The 23382-nt window shown below is 53.9% G+C and overlaps 1 pseudogene; it reads left to right on the forward strand.

The window, feature by feature from the left end:
• LOC118375492 (D(1) dopamine receptor-like) overlaps nucleotides 1-23382 on the forward strand; it is a 32058-nt pseudogene that overhangs the window by 899 nt on the left and 7777 nt on the right.

Here is a 23382-nt window from a genome sequence, read left to right on the forward strand (position 1 = left end):
TGTTCATGATTTGACGCTGATGAGGCTACGTTGTCTCCTCTTTTCCTCGCCAGTGTTGATGGTTGGGAGAGAGACCTCGGTCAGACTGAGAGCAGTGTTGATGGTTGGGAGAGAGACCTCGTCAGACTGAGACCAGTGTTGATGGTAGGGAGAGAGACCTCGGTCAGACTGATGAGACCAGTGTTGATGGTAGGGAGAGAGACCTCAGTCAGACTGAGACCAGTGTTGATGGTTGGGAGAGAGACCTCGGTCAGACTGAGACCAGTGTTGATGGTAGGGAGAGAGACCTAGACTGAGACCAGTGTTGATGGAAGGGAGAGAGACCTCGGTCAGACTGAGACCAGTGTTGATGGTTGGGAGAGAGACCTCGGTCAGACTGAGAGCAGTGTTGATGGTTGGGAGAGAGACCTCGTCAGACTGAGACCAGTGTTGATGGTAGGGAGAGAGACCTCGGTCAGACTGATGAGACCAGTGTTGATGGTAGGGAGAGAGACCTCAGTCAGACTGAGACCAGTGTTGATGGTTGGGAGAGAGACCTCGGTCAGACTGAGAGCAGTGTTGATGGTTGGGAGAGACCTCGTCAGACTGAGACCAGTGTTGATGGTAGGGAGAGAGACCTCGGTCAGACTGAGACCAGTGTTGATGGTTGGGAGAGAGACCTCGGTCAGACTGAGACCAGTGTTGATGGTAGGGAGAGAGACCTTGGTCAGACTGAGACCAGTGTTGATGGAAGGGAGAGAGACCTCGTCAGACTGAGACCAGTGTTGATGGTTGGGAGAGAGACCTTGGTCAGACTGAGACCAGTGTTGATGGTTGGGAGAGAGACCTCGGTCAGACTGAGAGCAGTGTTGATGGTTGGGAGAGAGACCTCGTCAGACTGAGACCAGTGTTGATGGTAGGGAGAGAGACCTCGGTCAGACTGAGACCAGTGTTGATGGTAGGGAGAGAGACCTCGGTCAGACTGAGACCAGTGTTGATGGTTGGGAGAGAGACCTCGGTCAGACTGAGACCAGTGTTGATGGTAGGGAGAGAGACCTCGGTCAGACTGAGACCAGTGTTGATGGTAGGGAGAGAGACCTCGGTCAGACTGAGACCAGTGTTGATGGTAGGGAGAGAGACCTCGGTCAGACTGAGACCAGTGTTGATGGTAGGGAGAGAGACCTCGGTCAGACTGAGACCAGTGTTGATGGTTGGGAGAGAGACCTCGGTCAGACTGAGACCAGTGTTGATGGTAGGGAGAGAGACCTCGGTCAGACTGAGACCAGTGTTGATGGTTGGGAGAGAGACCTCAGTCAGACTGAGACCAGTGTTGATGGTTGGGAGAGAGACCTCGGTCAGACTGAGACCAGTGTTGATGGTAGGGAGAGAGACCTCGGTCAGACTGAGACCAGTGTTGATGGTTGGGAGAGAGACCTCGGTCAGACTGAGACCAGTGTTGATGGTAGGGAGAGAGACCTCGGTCAGACTGAGACCAGTGTTGATGGTAGGGAGAGAGACCTTGGTCAGACTGAGACCAGTGTTGATGGTTGGGAGAGAGACCTTGGTCAGACTGGGAGACCAGTGAGACCAGTGTTGATGGTTGGGAGAGAGAGACCTGTGGTCAGACTGAGACCAGTGTTGATGGTTGGGAGAGAGACCTCGGTCAGACTGAGAGACCAGTGTTGATGGTTGGGAGAGAGACCTCGGTCAGACTGAGACCAGTGTTGATGGTAGGGAGAGAGACCTCGGTCAGACTGAGACTGAGACCAGTGTTGATGGTAGGGAGAGAGACCTCATGTCAGACTGAGACCAGTGTTGATGGTTGGGAGAGAGACCTCGGTCAGACTGAGACCAGTGTTGATGGTTGGGAGAGAGACTCGGTCAGACTGAGAGACCAGTGTTGATGGTAGGGAGAGAGACCTTGGTCAGACTGGAGACCAGTGTTGATGGTAGGGAGAGAGACTCGGTCAGACTGAGACCAGTGTTGATGGTTGGGAGAGAGACCTGGTCAGACTGAGACCAGTGTTGATGGTAGGGAGAGAGACCTCGGTCAGACTGAGACCAGTGTGATGGTAGGGATGACTGAGACCAGTGTTGATGGTAGGGAGAGAGACCTCGGTCAGACTGAGACCAGTGTTGATGGTAGGGAGAGAGACCTCGGTCAGACTGAGACCAGTGTTGATGGTTGGGAGAGAGACCTCGTCAGACTGAGACCAGTGTTGATGGTTGGGAGAGAGACAGACTGAGACCAGTGTTGATGGTTGGGAGAGAGACCTCGGTCAGACTGAGACCAGTGTTGATGGTTGGGAGAGAGACCTCGGTCAGACTGAGACCAGTGTTGATGGTAGGGAGAGAGACCTCGGTCAGACTGAGACCAGTGTTGATGGAAGGGAGAGAGGCCTCGGTCAGACTGAGACCAGTGTTGATGGTTGGGAGAGAGACCTCAGTCAGACTGAGACCAGTGTTGATGGTTGGGAGAGAGACCTCGGTCAGACTGAGACCAGTGTTGATGGTTGGGAGAGAGACCTTGGTCAGACTGAGACCAGTGTTGATGGTGAGAGAGACAGTGACTGATGGATGGTTGGGAGAGAGACCTTGGTCAGACTGAGACCAGTGTTGATGGTAGGGAGAGAGACCTCGGTCAGACTGAGACCAGTGTTGATGGTAGGGAGAGAGACCTCGGTCAGACTGAGACCAGTGTTGATGGTAGGGAGAGAGACCTCAGTCAGACTGAGACCAGTGTTGATGGTAGGGAGAGAGACCTCGTCAGACTGAGACCAGTGTTGATGGTTGGGAGAGAGACCTCGGTCAGACTGAGAGCAGTGTTGATGGTTGGGAGAGAGACCTCGGTCAGACTGAGACCAGTGTTGATGGTTGGGAGAGAGACCTCAGTCAGACTGAGACCAGTGTTGATGGTAGGGAGAGAGACCTCTTCAGACTGAGACCAGTGTTGATGGTTGGGAGAGAGACCTCGGTCAGACTGAGACCAGTGTTGATGGTAGGGAGAGAGACCTCGGTCAGACTGGAGACCAGTGTTGATGGTAGGGAGAGAGACCTCGGTCAGACTGAGACCAGTGTTGATGGTTGGGAGAGAGACCTCAGTCAGACTGAGACCAGTGTTGATGGTAGGGAGAGAGACCTCTTCAGACTGAGACCAGTGTTGATGGTTGGGAGAGAGACCTCGGTCAGACTGAGAGCAGTGTTGATGGTTGGGAGAGAGACCTCGGTCAGACTGAGACCAGTGTTGATGGTAGGGAGAGAGACCTCGGTCAGACTGAGACCAGTGTTGATGGTTGGGAGAGAGACCTCGGTCAGACTGAGAGCAGTGTTGATGGTTGGGAGAGAGACCTCAGTCAGACTGAGACCAGTGTTGATGGTAGGGAGAGAGACCTCGTCAGACTGAGACCAGTGTTGATGGTTGGGAGAGAGACCTCGGTCAGACTGAGAGCAGTGTTGATGGTTGGGAGAGAGACCTCAGTCAGACTGAGACCAGTGTTGATGGTAGGGAGAGAGACCTGGTCAGACTGAGACCAGTGTTGATGGTTGGGAGAGAGACCTCGGTCAGACTGAGACCAGTGTTGATGGTTGGGAGAGAGACCTCGGTCAGACTGAGAGCAGTGTTGATGGTTGGGAGAGAGACCTCGGTCAGACTGAGACCAGTGTTGATGGTTGGGAGAGAGACCTCAGTCAGACTGAGACCAGTGTTGATGGTAGGGAGAGAGACCTCGTCAGACTGAGACCAGTGTTGATGGTTGGGAGAGAGACTGACTGAGACCAGTGTTGATGGTAGGGAGAGAGACCTCGGTCAGACTGAGAGCAGTGTTGATGGTTGGGAGAGAGACCTCGTCAGACTGAGACCAGTGTTGATGGTAGGGAGAGAGACCTCAGTCAGACTGAGACCAGTGTTGATGGTAGGGAGAGAGACCTCGGTCAGACTGAGACCAGTGTTGATGGTAGGGAGAGAGACCTCGGTCAGACTGAGACCAGTGTTGATGGTAGGGAGAGAGACCTCGGTCAGACTGAGACCAGTGTTGATGGTAGGGAGAGAGACCTTGGTCAGACTGAGACCAGTGTTGATGGTAGGGAGAGAGACCTCGTCAGACTGAGACCAGTGTTGATGGTTGGGAGAGAGACCTTGTCAGACTGAGACCAGTGTTGATGGTTGGGAGAGAGACCTCGGTCAGACTGAGAGCAGTGTTGATGGTTGGGAGAGAGACCTCGGTCAGACTGAGACCAGTGTTGATGGTAGGGAGAGAGACCTCGGTCAGCCTGAGACCAGTGTTGATGGAAGGGAGAGAGACCTCGGTCAGACTGAGACCAGTGTTGATGGTTGGGAGAGAGACCTCAGTCAGACTGAGACCAGTGTTGATGGTTGGGAGAGAGACCTCGGTCAGACTGAGACCAGTGTTGATGGTTGGGAGAGAGACCTTGGTCAGACTGAGACCAGTGTTGATGGTTGGGAGAGAGACCTTGGTCAGACTGAGACCAGTGTTGATGGTTGGGAGAGAGACCTTGGTCAGACTGAGACCAGTGTTGATGGTAGGGAGAGAGACCTCGGTCAGACGGAGACCAGTGTTGATGGTAGGGAGAGAGACCTCGGTCAGACTGAGACCAGTGTTGATGGTAGGGAGAGAGACCTCAGTCAGACTGAGACCAGTGTTGATGGTAGGGAGAGAGACCTCAGACTGAGACCAGTGTTGATGGTTGGGAGAGAGACCTCGGTCAGACTGAGAGCAGTGTTGATGGTTGGGAGAGAGACCTCGGTCAGACTGAGACCAGTGTTGATGGTTGGGAGAGAGACCTCGGTCAGACTGAGACCAGTGTTGATGGTTGGGAGAGAGACCTTGGTCAGACTGAGACCAGTGTTGATGGTTGGGAGAGAGACCTTGGTCAGACTGAGACCAGTGTTGATGGTAGGGAGAGAGACCTCGGTCAGACGGAGACCAGTGTTGATGGTAGGGAGAGAGACCTCGGTCAGACTGAGACCAGTGTTGATGGTAGGGAGAGAGACCTCAGTCAGACTGAGACCAGTGTTGATGGTGTTGACTGAGACCAGTGTTGATGGTTGAGAGAGACCTCGGTCAGACTGAGAGCAGTGTTGATGGTTGGGAGAGAGACCTCGGTCAGACTGAGACCAGTGTTGATGGTAGGGAGAGAGACCTCGTCAGACTGAGACCAGTGTTGATGGTTGGGAGAGAGACCTCGGTCAGACTGAGAGCAGTGTTGATGGTTGGGAGAGAGACCTCAGTCAGAGTGAGACCAGTGTTGATGGTTTGGAGAGAGACCTCGTCAGACTGAGACCAGTGTTGATGGTTGGGAGAGAGACCTCGGTCAGACTGAGAGCAGTGTTGATGGTTGGGAGAGAGACCTCAGTCAGACTGAGACCAGTGTTGATGGTAGGGAGAGAGACCTCGTCAGACTGAGACCAGTGTTGATGGTTGGGAGAGAGACCTCGGTCAGACTGAGAGCAGTGTTGATGGTTGGGAGAGAGACCTCGGTCAGACTGAGAGCAGTGTTGATGGTTGGGAGAGAGACCTCGGTCAGACTGAGAGCAGTGTTGATGGTTGGGAGAGAGACCTCAGTCAGACTGAGACCAGTGTTGATGGTAGGGAGAGAGACCTCGTCAGACTGAGACCAGTGTTGATGGTTGGGAGAGAGACCTCTGTCAGACTGAGACCAGTGTTGATGGTAGGGAGAGAGACCTCGGTCAGACTGAGAGCAGTGTTGATGGTTGGGAGAGAGACCTCGTCAGACTGAGACCAGTGTTGATGGTAGGGAGAGAGACCTCAGTCAGACTGAGACCAGTGTTGATGGTTGGGAGAGAGACCTCTCAGACTGAGACCAGTGTTGATGGTAAGGAGAGAGACCAGTGTTGATGGTAGGGAGAGAGACCTCGGTCAGACTGAGAGCAGTGTTGATGGTAGGGAGAGAGACCTCGGTCAGACTGAGACCAGTGTTGATGGTAGGGAGAGAGACCTCGGTCAGACTGAGACCAGTGTTGATGGTTGGGAGAGAGACCTCGTCAGACTGAGACCAGTGTTGATGGTTGGGAGAGAGACCTCGGTCAGACTGAGACCAGTGTTGATGGTAGGGAGAGAGACCTCGTCAGACTGAGACCAGTGATGGTTGGGAGAGAGACCTCAGACTGAGAGCAGTGTTGATGGTTGGGAGAGAGACCTCGAGACTGAGACCAGTGTTGATGGTTGGGAGAGAGACCTTGGTCAGACTGAGACCAGTGTTGATGGTTGGGAGAGAGACCTCGGTCAGACTGAGACCAGTGTTGATGGTTGGGAGAGAGACCTTGGTCAGACTGAGACCAGTGTTGATGGTAGGGAGAGAGACCTCGGTCAGACTGGAGACCAGTGTTGATGGTAGGGAGAGAGACCTCGGTCAGACTGAGACCAGTGTTGATGGTAGGGAGAGAGACCTCAGTCAGACTGAGACCAGTGTTGATGGTAGGGAGAGAGACCTCTTCAGACTGAGACCAGTGTTGATGGTTGGGAGAGAGACCTCGGTCAGACTGAGACCAGTGTTGATGGTTGGGAGAGAGACCTCGGTCAGACTGAGACCAGTGTTGATGGTAGGGAGAGAGACCTCGTCAGACTGAGACCAGTGTTGATGGTTGGGAGAGAGACCTCGGTCAGACTGAGAGCAGTGTTGATGGTTGGGAGAGAGACCTCAGTCAGACTGAGACCAGTGTTGATGGTAGGGAGAGAGACCTCGTCAGACTGAGACCAGTGTTGATGGTTGGGAGAGAGACCTCGGTCAGACTGAGAGCAGTGTTGATGGTTGGGAGAGAGACCTCAGTCAGACTGAGACCAGTGATGGTAGGGAGAGAGACCTCGTCAGACTGAGACCAGTGTTGATGGTTGGGAGAGAGACCTCGGTCAGACTGAGAGCAGTGTTGATGGTTGGGAGAGAGACCTCGGTCAGACTGAGAGCAGTGTTGATGGTTGGGAGAGAGACCTCGGTCAGACTGAGAGCAGTGTTGATGGTTGGGAGAGAGACCTCAGTCAGACTGAGACCAGTGTTGATGGTAGGGAGAGAGACCTCGTCAGACTGAGACCAGTGTTGATGGTTGGGAGAGAGACCTCTGTCAGACTGAGACCAGTGTTGATGGTAGGGAGAGAGACCTCGGTCAGACTGAGAGCAGTGTTGATGGTTGGGAGAGAGACCTCGTCAGACTGAGACCAGTGTTGATGGTAGGGAGAGAGACCTCAGTCAGACTGAGACCAGTGTTGATGGTTGGGAGAGAGACCTCGTCAGAATGAGACCAGTGTTGATGGTAGAGAGAGACCTCGTCAGACTGAGACCAGTGTTGATGGTAGGGAGAGAGACCTCGGTCAGACTGAGAGCAGTGTTGATGGTAGGGAGAGAGACCTCGGTCAGACTGAGACCAGTGTTGATGGTTGGGAGAGAGACCTCGGTCAGACTGAGACCAGTGTTGATGGTAGGAGAGAGACCTCGTCAGACTGAGACCAGTGTTGATGGTTGGGAGAGAGACCTCGGTCAGACTGAGAGCAGTGTTGATGGTTGGGACCAGTCAGACTGAGACCAGTGATGGTAGGGAGAGAGACCTCGGTCAGACTGAGAGCAGTGTTGATGGTTGGGAGAGAGACCTCAGTCAGACTGAGACCAGTGTTGATGGTAGGGAGAGAGACCTCGACTGAGACCAGTGTTGATGGTTGGGAGAGAGACCTCGGTCAGACTGAGAGCAGTGTTGATGGTTGGGAGAGAGACCTCAGTCAGACTGAGACCAGTGTTGATGGTAGGGAGAGAGACCTCGTCAGACTGAGACCAGTGTTGATGGTTGGGAGAGAGACCTCGGTCAGACTGAGAGCAGTGTTGATGGTTGGGAGAGAGACCTCGAGAGCAGTGTTGATGGTTGGGAGAGAGACCTCGGTCAGACTGAGACAGATGGTTGGGAGAGAGACCTCAGTCAGACTGAGACCAGTGTTGATGGTAGGGAGAGAGACCTCGTCAGACTGAGACCAGTGTTGATGGTTGGGAGAGAGACCTCTGTCAGACTGAGACCAGTGTTGATGGTAGGGAGAGAGACCTCGGTCAGACTGAGAGCAGTGTTGATGGTTGGGAGAGAGACCTCGTCAGACTGAGACCAGTGTTGATGGTTGGGAGAGAGACCTCGGTCAGACTGAGAGCAGTGTTGATGGTTGGGAGAGAGACCTCGTCAGACTGAGACCAGTGTTGATGGTTGGGAGAGAGACCTCGGTCAGACTGAGAGCAGTGTTGATGGTTGGGAGAGAGACCTCGGTCAGACTGAGACCAGTGTTGATGGTTGGGAGAGAGACCTCGGTCAGACTGAGACCAGTGTTGATGGTTGGGAGAGAGACCTCAGTCAGACTGAGACCAGTGTTGATGGTAGGGAGAGAGACCTCGGTCAGACTGAGACCAGTGTTGATGGTTGGGAGAGAGACCTCTGTCAGACTGAGACCAGTGTTGATGGTAGGGAGAGAGACAGACTGAGACCAGTGTGATGGTTGGGAGAGAGACCTCGGTCAGACTGAGACCAGTGTTGATGGTAGGAGAGAGACCTGGTCAGACTGAGACCAGTGTTGATGGTAGGGAGAGAGACCTCGGTCAGACTGAGACCAGTGTTGATGGTAGGGAGAGAGACCTCGAGACTGAGACCAGTGTGATGGTAGGGAGAGAGACCTCGTCAGACTGAGACCAGTGTTGATGGTAGGAGACCTCGGAGAGAGACCAGTGTTGATGGTAGGGAGAGAGACCTCAGTCAGACTGAGACCAGTGTTGATGGTAGGGAGAGAGACCTCGGTCAGACTGAGACCAGTGTTGATGGTAGGGAGAGAGACCTCAGTCAGACTGAGACCAGTGTTGATGGTAGGACCTCAGTCAGACTGAGAGAGACCTCGTCAGACTGAGACCAGTGTTGATGGTTGGGAGACTGGTCAGACCAGTGTTGATGGTAGGGGAGAGAGACCTCAGTCAGACTGAGACCAGTGCTGATGGTAGGGAGAGAGACCTCGTCAGACTGAGACCAGTGTTGATGGTTGGGAGAGAGACCTCGGTCAGACTGAGACAGATGGTGAGACCAGTGTTGATGGTTGGGAGAGAGACCTCGGTCAGACTGAGAGCAGTGTTGATGGTTGGGAGAGAGACCTCAGTCAGACTGAGACCAGTGTTGATGGTAGGGAGAGAGACCTCGGTCAGACTGAGACCAGTGTTGATGGTTGGGAGAGAGACCTCTGTCAGACTGAGACCAGTGTTGATGGTAGGGAGAGAGACCTCGGTCAGACTGAGACCAGTGTTGATGGTTGGGAGGGACCTCGGTCAGACTGAGACCAGTGTTGATGGTTGGGAGAGAGACCTCGGTCAGACTGAGAGCAGTGTTGATGGTTGGGAGAGAGACCTCAGTCAGACTGAGACCAGTGTTGATGGTAGGGAGAGAGACCTCGTCAGACTGAGACCAGTGTTGATGGTTGGGAGAGAGACCTCGGTCAGACTGAGACCAGTGTTGATGGTTGGGAGAGAGACCTCGGTCAGACTGAGAGCAGTGTTGATGGTTGGGAGAGAGACCTCAGTCAGACTGAGAGCAGTGTTGATGGTTGGGAGAGAGACCTCAGTCAGACTGAGACCAGTGTTGATGGTAGGGAGAGAGACCTCGGTCAGACTGAGACCAGTGTTGATGGTTGGGAGAGAGACTCTGTCAGACTGAGACCAGTGTTGATGGTAGGGAGAGACCTCGGTCAGACTGAGAGCAGTGTTGATGGTTGGGAGAGAGACCTCAGTCAGACTGAGACCAGTGTTGATGGTAGGGAGAGAGACCTCGGTCAGACTGAGACCAGTGTTGATGGTTGGGAGAGAGACCTCAGTCAGACTGAGACCAGTGTTGATGGTAGGGAGAGACCTCGAGACTGAGACCAGTGTTGATGGTAGGGAGAGAGACCTGGTCAGACTGAGAGCAGTGTTGATGGTCAGACTGGGAGTGTTGATGGTAGAGACCTCGGTCAGACTGAGACCAGTGTTGATGGTTGGGAGAGAGACCTCGGTCAGACTGAGACCAGTGTTGATGGTAGGGAGAGAGACCTCGGTCAGACTGAGACCAGTGTTGATGGTTGGGAGAGAGACCTCGGTCAGACTGAGAGCAGTGTTGATGGTTGGGAGAGAGACCTCAGTCAGACTGAGACCAGTGTTGATGGTAGGGAGAGAGACCTCGGTCAGACTGAGACCAGTGTTGATGGTTGGGAGAGAGACCTCTGTCAGACTGAGACCAGTGTTGATGGTAGGGAGAGAGACCTCGGTCAGACTGAGACCAGTGTTGATGGTAGGGAGAGAGACCTCGTCAGACTGAGACCAGTGTTGATGGTTGGGAGAGGACCTCGGTCAGACTGAGAGCAGTGTTGATGGTTGGGAGAGAGACCTCAGTCAGACTGAGACCAGATGGTAGGGAGAGAGACTGACTGAGACCAGTGTTGATGGTTGGGAGAGAGACCTCGGTCAGACTGAGAGCAGTGTTGATGGTTGGGAGAGAGACCTCGGTCAGACTGAGACCAGTGTTGATGGTTGGGAGAGAGACCTCGGTCAGACTGAGAGCAGTGTTGATGGTTGGGAGAGAGACCTCAGTCAGACTGAGACCAGTGTTGATGGTAGGGAGAGAGACCTCGGTCAGACTGAGACCAGTGTTGATGGTTGGGAGAGAGACTCTGTCAGACTGAGACCAGTGTTGATGGTAGGGAGAGAGACCTCGGTCAGACTGAGAGCAGTGTTGATGGTTGGGAGAGAGACCTCGTCAGACTGAGACCAGTGTTGATGGTAGGGAGAGAGACCTCAGTCAGACTGAGACCAGTGTTGATGGTTGGGAGAGAGACCTCGTCAGACTGAGACCAGTGTTGATGGTAAGGGAGAGAGACCTCGTCAGACTGAGACCAGTGTTGATGGTAGGGAGAGAGACCTCGGTCAGACTGAGAGCAGTGTTGATGGTAGGGAGAGAGACCTCGGTCAGACTGAGACCAGTGTTGATGGTTGGGAGAGAGACCTCGGTCAGACTGAGACCAGTGTTGATGGTAGGGAGAGAGACCTCGTCAGACTGAGACCAGTGTTGATGGTTGGGAGAGAGACCTCGGTCAGACTGAGAGCAGTGTTGATGGTTGGGAGAGAGACCTCAGTCAGACTGAGACCAGTGTTGATGGTAGGGAGAGAGACCTCGGTCAGACTGAGAGCAGTGTTGATGGTTGGGAGAGAGACCTCAGTCAGACTGAGACCAGTGTTGATGGTAGGGAGAGAGACCTCGTCAGACTGAGACCAGTGTTGATGGTTGGGAGAGAGACCTCGGTCAGACTGAGAGCAGTGTTGATGGTTGGGAGAGAGACCTCAGTCAGACTGAGACCAGTGTTGATGGTAGGGAGAGAGACCTCGTCAGACTGAGACCAGTGTTGATGGTTGGGAGAGAGACCTCGGTCAGACTGAGAGCAGTGTTGATGGTTGGGAGAGAGACCTCGGTCAGACTGAGAGCAGTGTTGATGGTTGGGAGAGAGACCTCGGTCAGACTGAGAGCAGTGTTGATGGTTGGGAGAGAGACCTCAGTCAGACTGAGACCAGTGTTGATGGTAGGGAGAGAGACCTCGGTCAGACTGAGACCAGTGTTGATGGTTGGGAGAGAGACCTCTGTCAGACTGAGACCAGTGTTGATGGTAGGGAGAGAGACCTCGGTCAGACTGAGACCAGTGTTGATGGTTGGGAGAGAGACCTCGGTCAGACTGAGACCAGTGTTGATGGTAGGGAGAGAGACCTCAGTCAGACTGAGACCAGTGTTGATGGTTGGGAGAGAGACCTCGTCAGACTGAGACCAGTGTTGATGGTAGGAGAGAGACCTCGGTGTTGATGGTAGGAGAGAGACCTCGGTCAGACTGAGACCAGTGTTGATGGTAGGGAGAGAGACCTCGGTCAGACTGAGACCAGTGTTGATGGTTGGGAGAGAGACCTCGGTCAGACTGAGACCAGTGTTGATGGTAGGGAGAGACCTCGTCAGACTGAGACCAGTGTTGATGGTAGGAGAGAGACCTCGGTCAGACTGAGACCAGTGTTGATGGTTGGGAGAGAGACCTCGGTCAGACTGAGACCAGTGTTGATGGTAGGGAGAGAGACCTCGGTCAGACTGAGACCAGTGTTGATGGTAGAGAGAGACCTCGGTCAGACTGAGACCAGTGTTGATGGTAGGGAGAGAGACCTCGGTCAGACTGAGACCAGTGTTGATGGTAGGGAGAGAGACCTCAGTCAGACTGAGACCAGTGTTGATGGTTGGGAGAGAGACCTTGGTCAGACTGAGACAGTGTTGATGGTAGGGAGAGAGACCTCGGTCAGACTGAGACCAGTGTTGATGGTTGGGAGAGAGACCTCGGTCAGACTGAGAGCAGTGTTGATGGTTGGGAGAGAGACCTCGGTCAGACTGAGACCAGTGTTGATGGTAGGGAGAGAGACCTCGGTCAGACTGAGACCAGTGTTGATGGTAGGGAGAGAGACCTCGGTCAGACTGAGACCAGTGTTGATGGTAGGGAGAGAGACCTCGGTCAGACTGAGACCAGTGTTGATGGTAGGGAGAGAGACCTCAGTCAGACTGAGACCAGTGTTGATGGTTGGGAGAGAGACCTTGGTCAGACTGAGAGCAGTGTTGATGGTAGGGAGAGAGACCTCGGTCAGACTGAGACCAGTGTTGATGGTAGGGAGAGAGACCTCGGTCAGACTGAGAGCAGTGTTGATGGTTGGGAGAGAGACCTCGTCAGACTGAGACCAGTGTTGATGGTTGATGGTTGGATGGTTGGGAGAGAGACCTCAGTCAGACTGAGACCAGTGTTGATGGTAGGGAGAGAGACCTCGGTCAGACTGAGACCAGTGATGGTTGGGAGAGACCTCGGTCAGACTGAGAGCAGTGTTGATGGTTGGGAGAGAGACCTCGGTCAGACTGAGAGCAGTGTTGATGGTTGGGAGAGAGACCTCGGTCAGACTGAGAGCAGTGTTGATGGTTGGGAGAGAGACCTCAGTCAGACTGAGACCAGTGTTGATGGTAGGGAGAGAGACCTCGTCAGACTGAGACCAGTGTTGATGGTTGGGAGAGAGACCTCTGTCAGACTGAGACCAGTGTTGATGGTAGGGAGAGAGACCTCGGTCAGACTGAGAGCAGTGTTGATGGTTGGGAGAGAGACCTCGTCAGACTGAGACCAGTGTTGATGGTAGGGAGAGAGACCTCAGTCAGACTGAGACCAGTGTTGATGGTTGGGAGAGAGACCTCGTCAGACTGAGACCAGTGTTGATGGTAAGGAGAGAGACCTCGTCAGACTGAGACCAGTGTTGATGGTAGGGAGAGAGACCTCGGTCAGACTGAGAGCAGTGTTGATGGTAGGGAGAGAGACCTCGGTCAGACTGAGACCAGTGTTGATGGTTGGGAGAGAGACCTCGGTCAGACTGAGACCAGTGTTGATGGTAGGGAGAGAGACCTCGTCAGACTGAGACCAGTGTTGATGGTTGGGAGAGAGACCTCGGTCAGACTGAGAGCAGTGTTGATGGTTGGGAGAGAGACCTCAGTCAGACTGAGACCAGTGTTGATGGTAGGGAGAGAGACCTCGGTCAGACTGAGACCAGTGTTGATGGTTGGGAGAGAGACCTCGGTCAGACTGAGAGCAGTGTTGATGGTTGGGAGAGAGACCTCGGTCAGACTGAGAGCAGTGTTGATGGTTGGGAGAGAGACCTCGGTCAGACTGAGAGCAGTGTTGATGGTTGGGAGAGAGACCTCAGTCAGACTGAGACCAGTGTTGATGGTAGGGAGAGAGACCTCGTCAGACTGAGACCAGTGTTGATGGTTGGGAGAGAGACCTCTGTCAGACTGAGACCAGTGTTGATGGTAGGGAGAGAGACCTCGGTCAGACTGAGAGCAGTGTTGATGGTTGGGAGAGAGACCTCAGACTGAGACCAGTGTTGATGGTAGGGAGAGAGACCTCAGTCAGACTGAGACCAGTGTTGATGGTTGGGAGAGAGACCTCGTCAGACTGAGACCAGTGTTGATGGTAGGAGAGAGACCTCGGTCAGACTGAGACCAGTGTTGATGGTAGGGAGAGAGACCTCGGTCAGACTGAGAGCAGTGTTGATGGTAGGGAGAGAGACCTCGGTCAGACTGAGACCAGTGTTGATGTTTGGGAGAGAGACCTCGGTCAGACTGAGACCAGTGTTGATGGTAGGGAGAGAGACCTCGGTCAGACTGAGACCAGTGTTGATGGTTGGGAGAGAGACCTCGGTCAGACTGAGAGCAGTGTTGATGGTTGGGAGAGAGACCTCGTCAGACTGAGACCAGTGTTGATGGTAGGGAGAGACCTCGGTCAGACTGAGACCAGTGTTGATGGTAGGAGAGACCTCGGTCAGACTGAGACCAGTGTTGATGGTAGGGAGAGAGACCTCGGTCAGACTGAGACCAGTGTTGATGGTAGGGAGAGAGACCTCAGTCAGACTGAGACCAGTGTTGATGGTTGGGAGAGAGACCTCGGTCAGACTGAGACCAGTGTTGATGGTAGGGAGAGAGACCTCGGTCAGACTGAGACCAGTGTTGATGGTTGGGAGAGAGACCTCGGTCAGACTGAGAGCAGTGTTGATGGTTGGGAGAGAGACCTCGTCAGACTGAGACCAGTGTTGATGGTAGGGAGAGAGACCTCAGTCAGACTGAGACCAGTGTTGATGGTAGGGAGAGAGACCTCGGTCAGACTGAGACCAGTGTTGATGGTAGGGAGAGAGACCTCGGTCAGACTGAGACCAGTGTTGATGGTTGGGAGAGAGACCTCGGTCAGACTGAGACCAGTGTTGATGGTAGGGAGAGAGACCTTGGTCAGACTGAGACCAGTGTTTGAGGTAGGGAGAGAGACCTCGGTCAGACTGAGACCAGTGTTGATGGTAGGGAGAGAGACCTCGGTCAGACTGAGACCAGTGTTGATGGTAGGGAGAGAGACCTCGGTCAGACTGAGACCAGTGTTGATGGTAGGGAGAGAGACCTCGACTGAGACCAGTGTTGATGGTAGGGAGAGAGACCTCGGTCAGACTGAGACCAGTGTTGATGGTAGGGAGAGAGACCTCGGTCAGACTGAGACCAGTGTTGATGGTTGGGAGAGAGACCTCGGTCAGACTGAGACCAGTGTTGATGGTAGGGAGAGAGACCTCGGTCAGACTGAGACCAGTGTTGATGGTAGGGAGAGAGACCTCGGTCAGACTGAGACCAGTGTTGATGGTAGGGAGAGAGACCTCGGTCAGACTGAGACCAGTGTTGATGGTAGGGAGAGGAGAGACCAGACCAGTGTTGATGGTAGGGAGAGAGACCTCAGACAGAGAGACCAGTGTTGATGGTAGGGAGAGAGACCTCGGTCAGACTGAGACCAGTGTTGATGGTTGGGAGAGAGACCTCGGTCAGACTGAGACCAGTGTTGATGGTTGGGAGAGAGACCTCAGGTCAGACTGAGACCAGTGTTGATGGTAGGGAGAGAGACCTCAGACTGAGACCAGTGTTGAGGTACAGACCAGTGATGGTACCAGACTGTGTGATGGTAGGGAGAGAGACCTCGGTCAGACTGAGACCAGTGCTGATGGTAGGGAGAGAGACCTCGGTCAGACTGAGACCAGTGTTGATGGTAGGGAGAGAGACCTCGGTCAGACTGAGACCAGTGTTGATGGTAGGGAGAGACCTCGGTCAGACTGAGACCAGTGTTGATGGTAGGGAGAGAGACCTCGGTCAGACTGAGACCAGTGTTGATGGTAGGGAGAGAGACCTCGGTCAGACTGAGACCAGTGTTGATGGTAGGGAGAGAGACCTCGGTCAGACTGAGACCAGTGTTGATGGTTGGGAGAGAGACCTCGGTCAGACTGAGACCAGTGTTGATGGTAGGGAGAGAGACCTCGGTCAGACTGAGACCAGTGTTGATGGTAAGGAGAGAGACCTCGGTCAGACTGAGACCAGTGTTGATGGTAGGGAGAGGGACCTGAGACTGAGACCAGTGTTGATGGTAAGGAGAGAGACCTCGGTCAGACTGAGACCAGTGTTGATGGTAAGGAGAGAGACTGAGACCAGTGTTGATGGTTGGGAGAGAGACCTCGGTCAGACTGAGACCAGTGTTGATGGTAGGGAGAGACCTCGGTCAGACTGAGACCAGTGTTGATGGTAGGGAGAGAGACCTTGTCAGACTGAGACCAGTGTTGATGGTAGGGAGAGAGACCTCAGTCAGACTGAGACCAGTGTTGATGGTTGGAGAGAGACCTCGTGACTGGACCAGTGTTGATGGTAGAGAGAGACCTCGGTCAGACTGAGACCAGTGTTGATGGTAGGGAGAGAGACCTCGGTCAGACTGAGACCAGTGTTGATGGTAGGGAGAGAGACCTGAGACTGAGACCAGTGTTGATGGTAGGGAGAGAGACCTCGGTCAGACTGAGACCAGTGTTGATGGTTGGGAGAGAGACCTCGGTCAGACTGAGACCAGTGTTGATGGTAGGGAGAGAGACCTCGGTCAGACTGAGACCAGTGTTGATGGTAGGGAGAGAGACCTCGTCAGACTGAGACCAGTGTTGATGGTAGGGAGAGAGACCTCGGTCAGACTGAGACCAGTGTTGATGGTAGGGAGAGAGACCTCGGTCAGACTGAGACCAGTGTTGATGGTTGGGAGAGAGACCTCGGTCAGACTGAGACCAGTGTTGATGGTAGGGAGAGAGACCTCGTCAGACTGAGACCAGTGTTGATGGTAGGGAGAGAGACCTCGGTCAGACTGAGACCAGTGTTGATGGTTGGGAGAGAGACCTCGGTCAGACTGAGACCAGTGTTGATGGTAGGGAGAGAGACCTCGGTCAGACTGAGACCAGTGTTGATGGTAGGGAGAGAGACCTCGGTCAGACTGAGACCAGTGTTGATGGTTGGGAGAGAGACCTCGGTCAGACTGAGACCAGTGTTGATGGTTGGGAGAGAGACCTCGGTCAGACTGAGACCAGTGTTGATGGTAGGGAGAGAGACCTCGGTCAGACTGAGACCAGTGTTGATGGTAGGGAGAGAGACCTCGGTCAGACTGAGACCAGTGTTGATGGTAGGGAGAGAGACCTCGGTCAGACTGAGACCAGTGTTGATGGTAGGGAGAGAGACCTCGGTCAGACTGAGACCAGTGTTGATGGTAGGGAGAGAGACGTCGGTCAGACTGAGACCAGTGTTGATGGTAGAGAGAGACCTCGGTCAGACTGAGACCAGTGTTGATGGTAGGGAGAGAGACCTCGGTCAGACTGAGACCAGTGTTGATGGTAGGGAGAGAGACCTCGGTCAGACTGAGACCAGTGTTGATGGTAGGGAGAGAGACCTCGGTCAGACTGAGACCAGTGTTGATGGTAGGGAGAGAGACCTCGGTCAGACTGAGACCAGTGTTGATGGTTGGGAGAGAGACCTTGGTCAGACTGAGAGCAGTGTTGATGGTAGGGAGAGACCTCGGTCAGACTGAGACCAGTGTTGATGGTAGGGAGAGAGACCTCGGTCAGACTGAGAGCAGTGTTGATGGTTGGGAGAGAGACCTCGGTCAGACTGAGACCAGTGTTGATGGTAGGGAGAGACCTTGGTCAGACTGAGAGCAGTGTTGATGGTAGGGAGAGAGACCTCGGTCAGACTGAGACCAGTGTTGATGGTAAGGAGAGAGACCTCGGTCAGACTGAGACCAGTGTTGATGGTAGGGAGAGACCTCGGTCAGACTGAGACCAGTGTTGATGGTAAGGAGAGAGACCTCGGTCAGACTGAGACCAGTGTTGATGGTAAGGAGAGAGACCTCGGTCAGACTGAGACCAGTGTTGATGGTTGGGAGAGAGACCTCTGTCAGACTGAGACCAGTGTTGATGGTAGGGAGAGAGACCTCGGTCAGACTGAGAGCAGTGTTGATGGTTGGGAGAGAGACCTCGTCAGACTGAGACCAGTGTTGATGGTAGGGAGAGAGACCTCGGTCAGACTGAGACCAGTGTTGATGGTTGGGAGAGAGACCTCGGTCAGACTGAGACCAGTGTTGATGGTAGGAGAGAGACCTCGGTCAGACTGAGACCAGTGTTGATGGTAGGGAGAGAGACCTCGGTCAGACTGAGACCAGTGTTGATGGTAGGGAGAGAGACCTCGGTCAGACTGAGACCAGTGTTGATGTTTGGGAGAGAGACCTCGGTCAGACTGAGACCAGTGTTGATGGTAGGGAGAGAGACCTCGTCAGACTGAGACCAGTGTTGATGGTAGGGAGAGAGACCTCGTCAGACTGAGACCAGTGTTGATGGTAGGGAGAGAGACCTCGTCAGACTGAGACCAGTGTTGATGGTAGGGAGAGAGACCTCGATCAGACTGAGACCAGTGTTGATGGTAGGGAGAGACCTCGGTCAGACTGAGACCAGTGTTGATGGTTGGGAGAGAGACCTCGGTCAGACTGAGACCAGTGTTGATGGTAGGAGAGAGACCTCGTCAGACTGAGACCAGTGTTGATGGTAGGGAGAGAGACCTCGGTCAGACTGAGACCAGTGTTGATGGTTGGGAGAGAGACCTCGGTCAGACTGAGACCAGTGTTGATGGTAGGGAGAGGACCTCGGTCAGACTGAGACCAGTGTTGATGGTAGAGAGAGAGACCTCGGTCAGACTGAGACCAGTGTTGATGGTTGGGAGAGAGACCTCGGTCAGACTGAGAGCAGTGTTGATGGTTGGGAGAGAGACCTCGGTCAGACTGAGAGCAGTGTTGATGGTAGGGAGAGACCTCGGTCAGACTGAGACCAGTGTTGATGGTAGGGAGAGAGACCTCGGTCAGACTGAGACCAGTGTTGATGGTAGGGAGAGAGACCTCGGTCAGACTGAGACCAGTGTTGATGGTAGGGAGAGAGACCTCGGTCAGACTGAGACCAGTGTTGATGGTAGGGAGAGAGACCTCGGTCAGACTGAGACCAGTGTTGATGGTAGGGAGAGAGACCTCGGTCAGACTGAGAGCAGTGTTGATGGTAGGGAGAGAGACCTCGGTCAGACTGAGACCAGTGTTGATGGTAGGGAGAGAGACCTCGGTCAGACTGAGACCAGTGTTGATGGTAGGGAGAGAGACCTCGGTCAGACTGAGACCAGTGTTGATGGTAGGGAGAGAGACCTCAGTCAGACTGAGACCAGTGTTGATGGTTGGGAGAGAGACCTTGGTCAGACTGAGACCAGTGTTGATGGTAGGGAGAGAGACCTCGGTCAGACTGAGACCAGTGTTGATGGTAGGGAGAGAGACCTCGGTCAGACTGAGACCAGTGTTGATGGTAGGGAGAGAGACCTCGGTCAGACTGAGACCAGTGTTGATGGTACCTCGGTCAGACTGAGACCAGTGTTGATGGTAGGAGAGAGACCTCGGTCAGACTGAGACCAGTGTTGATGGTTGGGAGAGAGACCTCTGTCAGACTGAGACCAGTGTTGATGGTAGGGAGAGAGACCTCGGTCAGACTGAGACCAGTGTTGATGGTTGGGAGAGAGACCTTGTCAGACTGAGACCAGTGTTGATGGTAGGGAGAGAGACCTCAGTCAGACTGAGACCAGTGTTGATGGTTGGGAGAGAGACCTCGGTCAGACTGAGACCAGTGTTGATGGTAAGGAGAGAGACCTCGGTCAGACTGAGACCAGTGTTGATGGTAGGGAGAGACCTCGGTCAGACTGAGACAGTGTTGATGGTAGGGAGAGAGACCTCGGTCAGACTGAGACCAGTGTTGATGGTTGGGAGAGAGACCTCGGTCAGACTGAGACCAGTGTTGATGGTAGGGAGAGAGACCTCGTCAGACTGAGACCAGTGTTGATGGTTGGGAGAGAGACCTCGGTCAGACTGAGAGCAGTGTTGATGGTTGGGAGAGAGACCTCGTCAGACTGAGACCAGTGTTGATGGTAGGGAGAGAGACCTCGGTCAGACTGAGACCAGTGTTGATGGTAGGGAGAGAGACCTCGGTCAGACTGAGACCAGTGTTGATGGTAGGGAGAGAGACCTCGGTCAGACTGAGACCAGTGTTGATGGTTGGGAGAGAGACCTCGGTCAGACTGAGACCAGTGTTGATGGTAGGGAGAGACCTCGGTCAGACTGAGACCAGTGTTGATGGTAGGGAGAGAGACCTCGGGCAGACTGAGACCAGTGTTGATGGTAGGGAGAGAGACTCGGTCAGACTGAGACCAGTGTTGATGGTAGGGAGAGAGACCTCGGTCAGACTGAGACCAGTGTTGATGGTAGAGGAGAGAGACCTCGGTCAGACTGAGACCAGTGTTGATGGTAGGGAGAGACCTCGGTCAGACTGAGACCAGTGTTGATGGTAGGGAGAGAGACCTTGGTCAGACTGAGAGCAGTGTTGATGGTAGGAGAGAGACCTCGGTCAGACTGAGACCAGTGTTGATGGTAAGGAGAGAGACCTCGGTCAGACTGAGACCAGTGTTGATGGTAGGGAGAGGGACCTCGGTCAGACTGAGACCAGTGTTGATGGTAAGGAGAGAGACCTCGGTCAGACTGAGACCAGTGTTGATGGTAGGGAGAGAGACCTCGGTCAGACTGAGACCAGTGTTGATGGTTGGGAGAGAGACCTCTGTCAGACTGAGACCAGTGTTGATGGTAGGGAGAGAGACCTCGGTCAGACTGAGACCAGTGTTGATGGTTGGGAGAGAGACCTCGTCAGACTGAGACCAGTGTTGATGGTAGGGAGAGAGACCTCAGTCAGACTGAGACCAGTGTTGATGGTAGGGAGAGGGACCTCGGTCAGACTGAGACCAGTGTTGATGGTAGGGAGAGAGACCTCGGTCAGACTGAGAGCAGTGTTGATGGTAGGGAGAGAGACCTCGGTCAGACTGAGAGCAGTGTTGATGGTAGGGAGAGAGACCTCGGTCAGACTGAGACCAGTGTTGATGGTTGGGAGAGAGACCTCGGTCAGACTGAGACCAGTGTTGATGGTAGGGAGAGAGACCTCGTCAGACTGAGACCAGTGTTGATGGTTGGGAGAGAGACCTCGGTCAGACTGAGAGCAGTGTTGATGGTTGGGAGAGAGACCTCGTCAGACTGAGACCAGTGTTGATGGTAGGGAGAGAGACCTCGGTCAGACTGAGACCAGTGTTGATGGTAGAGAGAGAGACCTCGGTCAGACTGAGACCAGTGTTGATGGTAGGGAGAGAGACCTCGGTCAGACTGAGACCAGTGTTGATGGTAGGGAGAGAGACCTCAGTCAGACTGAGACCAGTGTTGATGGTAGGGAGAGAGACCTTGGTCAGACTGAGAGCAGTGTTGATGGTAGGGAGAGAGACCTCGGTCAGACTGAGACCAGTGTTGATGGTTGGGAGAGAGACCTCGGTCAGACTGAGACCAGTGTTGATGGTAGGGAGAGAGACCTCGTCAGACTGAGACCAGTGTTGATGGTAGGGAGAGACCTGTCAGACTGGTGTTGATGGTAGAGAGAGAGACCTCGGTCAGACTGAGACCAGTGTTGATGGTAGGGAGAGAGACCTCGGTCAGACTGAGACCAGTGTTGATGGTAGGGAGAGAGACCTCAGTCAGACTGAGACCAGTGTTGATGGTTGGGAGAGAGACCTTGGTCAGACTGAGACCAGTGTTGATGGTAGGAGAGAGACCTCGAGACTGAGACCAGTGTTGATGGTAAGGAGAGAGACCTCGGTCAGACTGAGACCAGTGTTGATGGTAGGGAGAGAGACCTCGGTCAGACTGAGACCAGTGTTGATGGTAGGAGAGAGACCTCGGTCAGACTGAGACCAGTGTTGATGGTAGGGAGAGAGACCTCGGTCAGACTGAGACCAGTGTTGATGGTAGGGAGAGAGACCTCGGTCAGACTGAGACCAGTGTTGATGGTAGGGAGAGAGACCTCGTCAGACTGAGACCAGTGTTGATGGTAGGGAGAGAGACCTCGGTCAGACTGAGACCAGTGTTGATGGTAGGAGAGAGACCTCGGTCAGACTGAGACCAGTGTTGATGGTTGGGAGAGAGACCTCGGTCAGACTGAGACCAGTGTTGATGGTAGGGAGAGAGACCTCAGTCAGACTGAGACCAGTGTTGATGGTAGGGAGAGAGACCTCGGTCAGACTGAGACCAGTGTTGATGGTTGGGAGAGAGACCTCGGTCAGACTGAGACCAGTGTTGATGGTAGGGAGAGGACCTCGGTCAGACTGAGACCAGTGTTGATGGTAGGGAGAGAGACCTCGGTCAGACTGAGACCAGTGTTGATGGTAGGGAGAGAGACCTCGGTCAGACTGAGACCAGTGTTGATGGTAGGGAGAGAGACCTCGGTCAGACTGAGACCAGTGTTGATGGTAGGGAGAGAGACCTCGGTCAGACTGAGACCAGTGTTGATGGTAGGGAGAGAGACCTCGGTCAGACTGAGACCAGTGTTGATGGTAGGGAGAGAGACCTCGGTCAGACTGAGACCAGTGTTGATGGTAGAGAGAGAGACCTCGGTCAGACTGAGACCAGTGTTGATGGTAGGGAGAGAGACCTCGGTCAGACTGAGACCAGTGTTGATGGTAGGAGAGAGACCTCGGGCAGACTGAGACCAGTGTTGATGGTAGGGAGAGAGACCTCGGTCAGACTGAGACCAGTGTTGATGGTAGGGAGAGAGACCTCGGTCAGACTGAGACCAGTGTTGATGGTAGAGAGAGACCTCGGTCAGACTGAGAGCAGTGTTGATGGTAGGGAGAGAGACCTCGGTCAGACTGAGACCAGTGTTGATGGTTGGGAGAGAGACCTTGGTCAGACTGAGAGCAGTGTTGATGGTAGGGAGAGAGACCTCGGTCAGACTGAGACCAGTGTTGATGGTAAGGAGAGAGACCTCGGTCAGACTGAGACCAGTGTTGATGGTAGGGAGAGGGACCTCGGTCAGACTGAGACCAGTGTTGATGGTAAGGAGAGAGACCTCGGTCAGACTGAGACCAGTGTTGATGGTAAGGAGAGAGACCTCGGTCAGACTGAGACCAGTGTTGATGGTAGGGAGAGAGACCTCGGTCAGACTGAGACCAGTGTTGATGGTAGGGAGAGAGACCTCGGTCAGACTGAGACCAGTGTTGATGGTAGGGAGAGAGACCTCGGTCAGACTGAGACCAGTGTTGATGGTAGGAGAGAGACCTCGTCAGACTGAGACCAGTGTTGATGGTTGGGAGAGAGACCTTGTCAGACTGAGACCAGTGTTGATGGTAGGGAGAGAGACCTCGGTCAGACTGAGACCAGTGTTGATGGTTGGGAGAGAGACCTCGGTCAGACTGAGACCAGTGTTGATGGTAGGGAGAGAGACCTCGGTCAGACTGAGACCAGTGTTGATGGTAGGGAGAGAGACCTCGGTCAGACTGAGACCAGTGTTGATGGTTGGGAGAGAGACCTCGGTCAGACTGAGACCAGTGTTGATGGTAGGGAGAGGGAC

This window comes from Oncorhynchus keta, chromosome 4, assembly GCF_023373465.1.
Source record: "Oncorhynchus keta strain PuntledgeMale-10-30-2019 chromosome 4, Oket_V2, whole genome shotgun sequence".
Taxonomy (NCBI): Eukaryota; Metazoa; Chordata; class Actinopteri; order Salmoniformes; family Salmonidae; genus Oncorhynchus; species Oncorhynchus keta.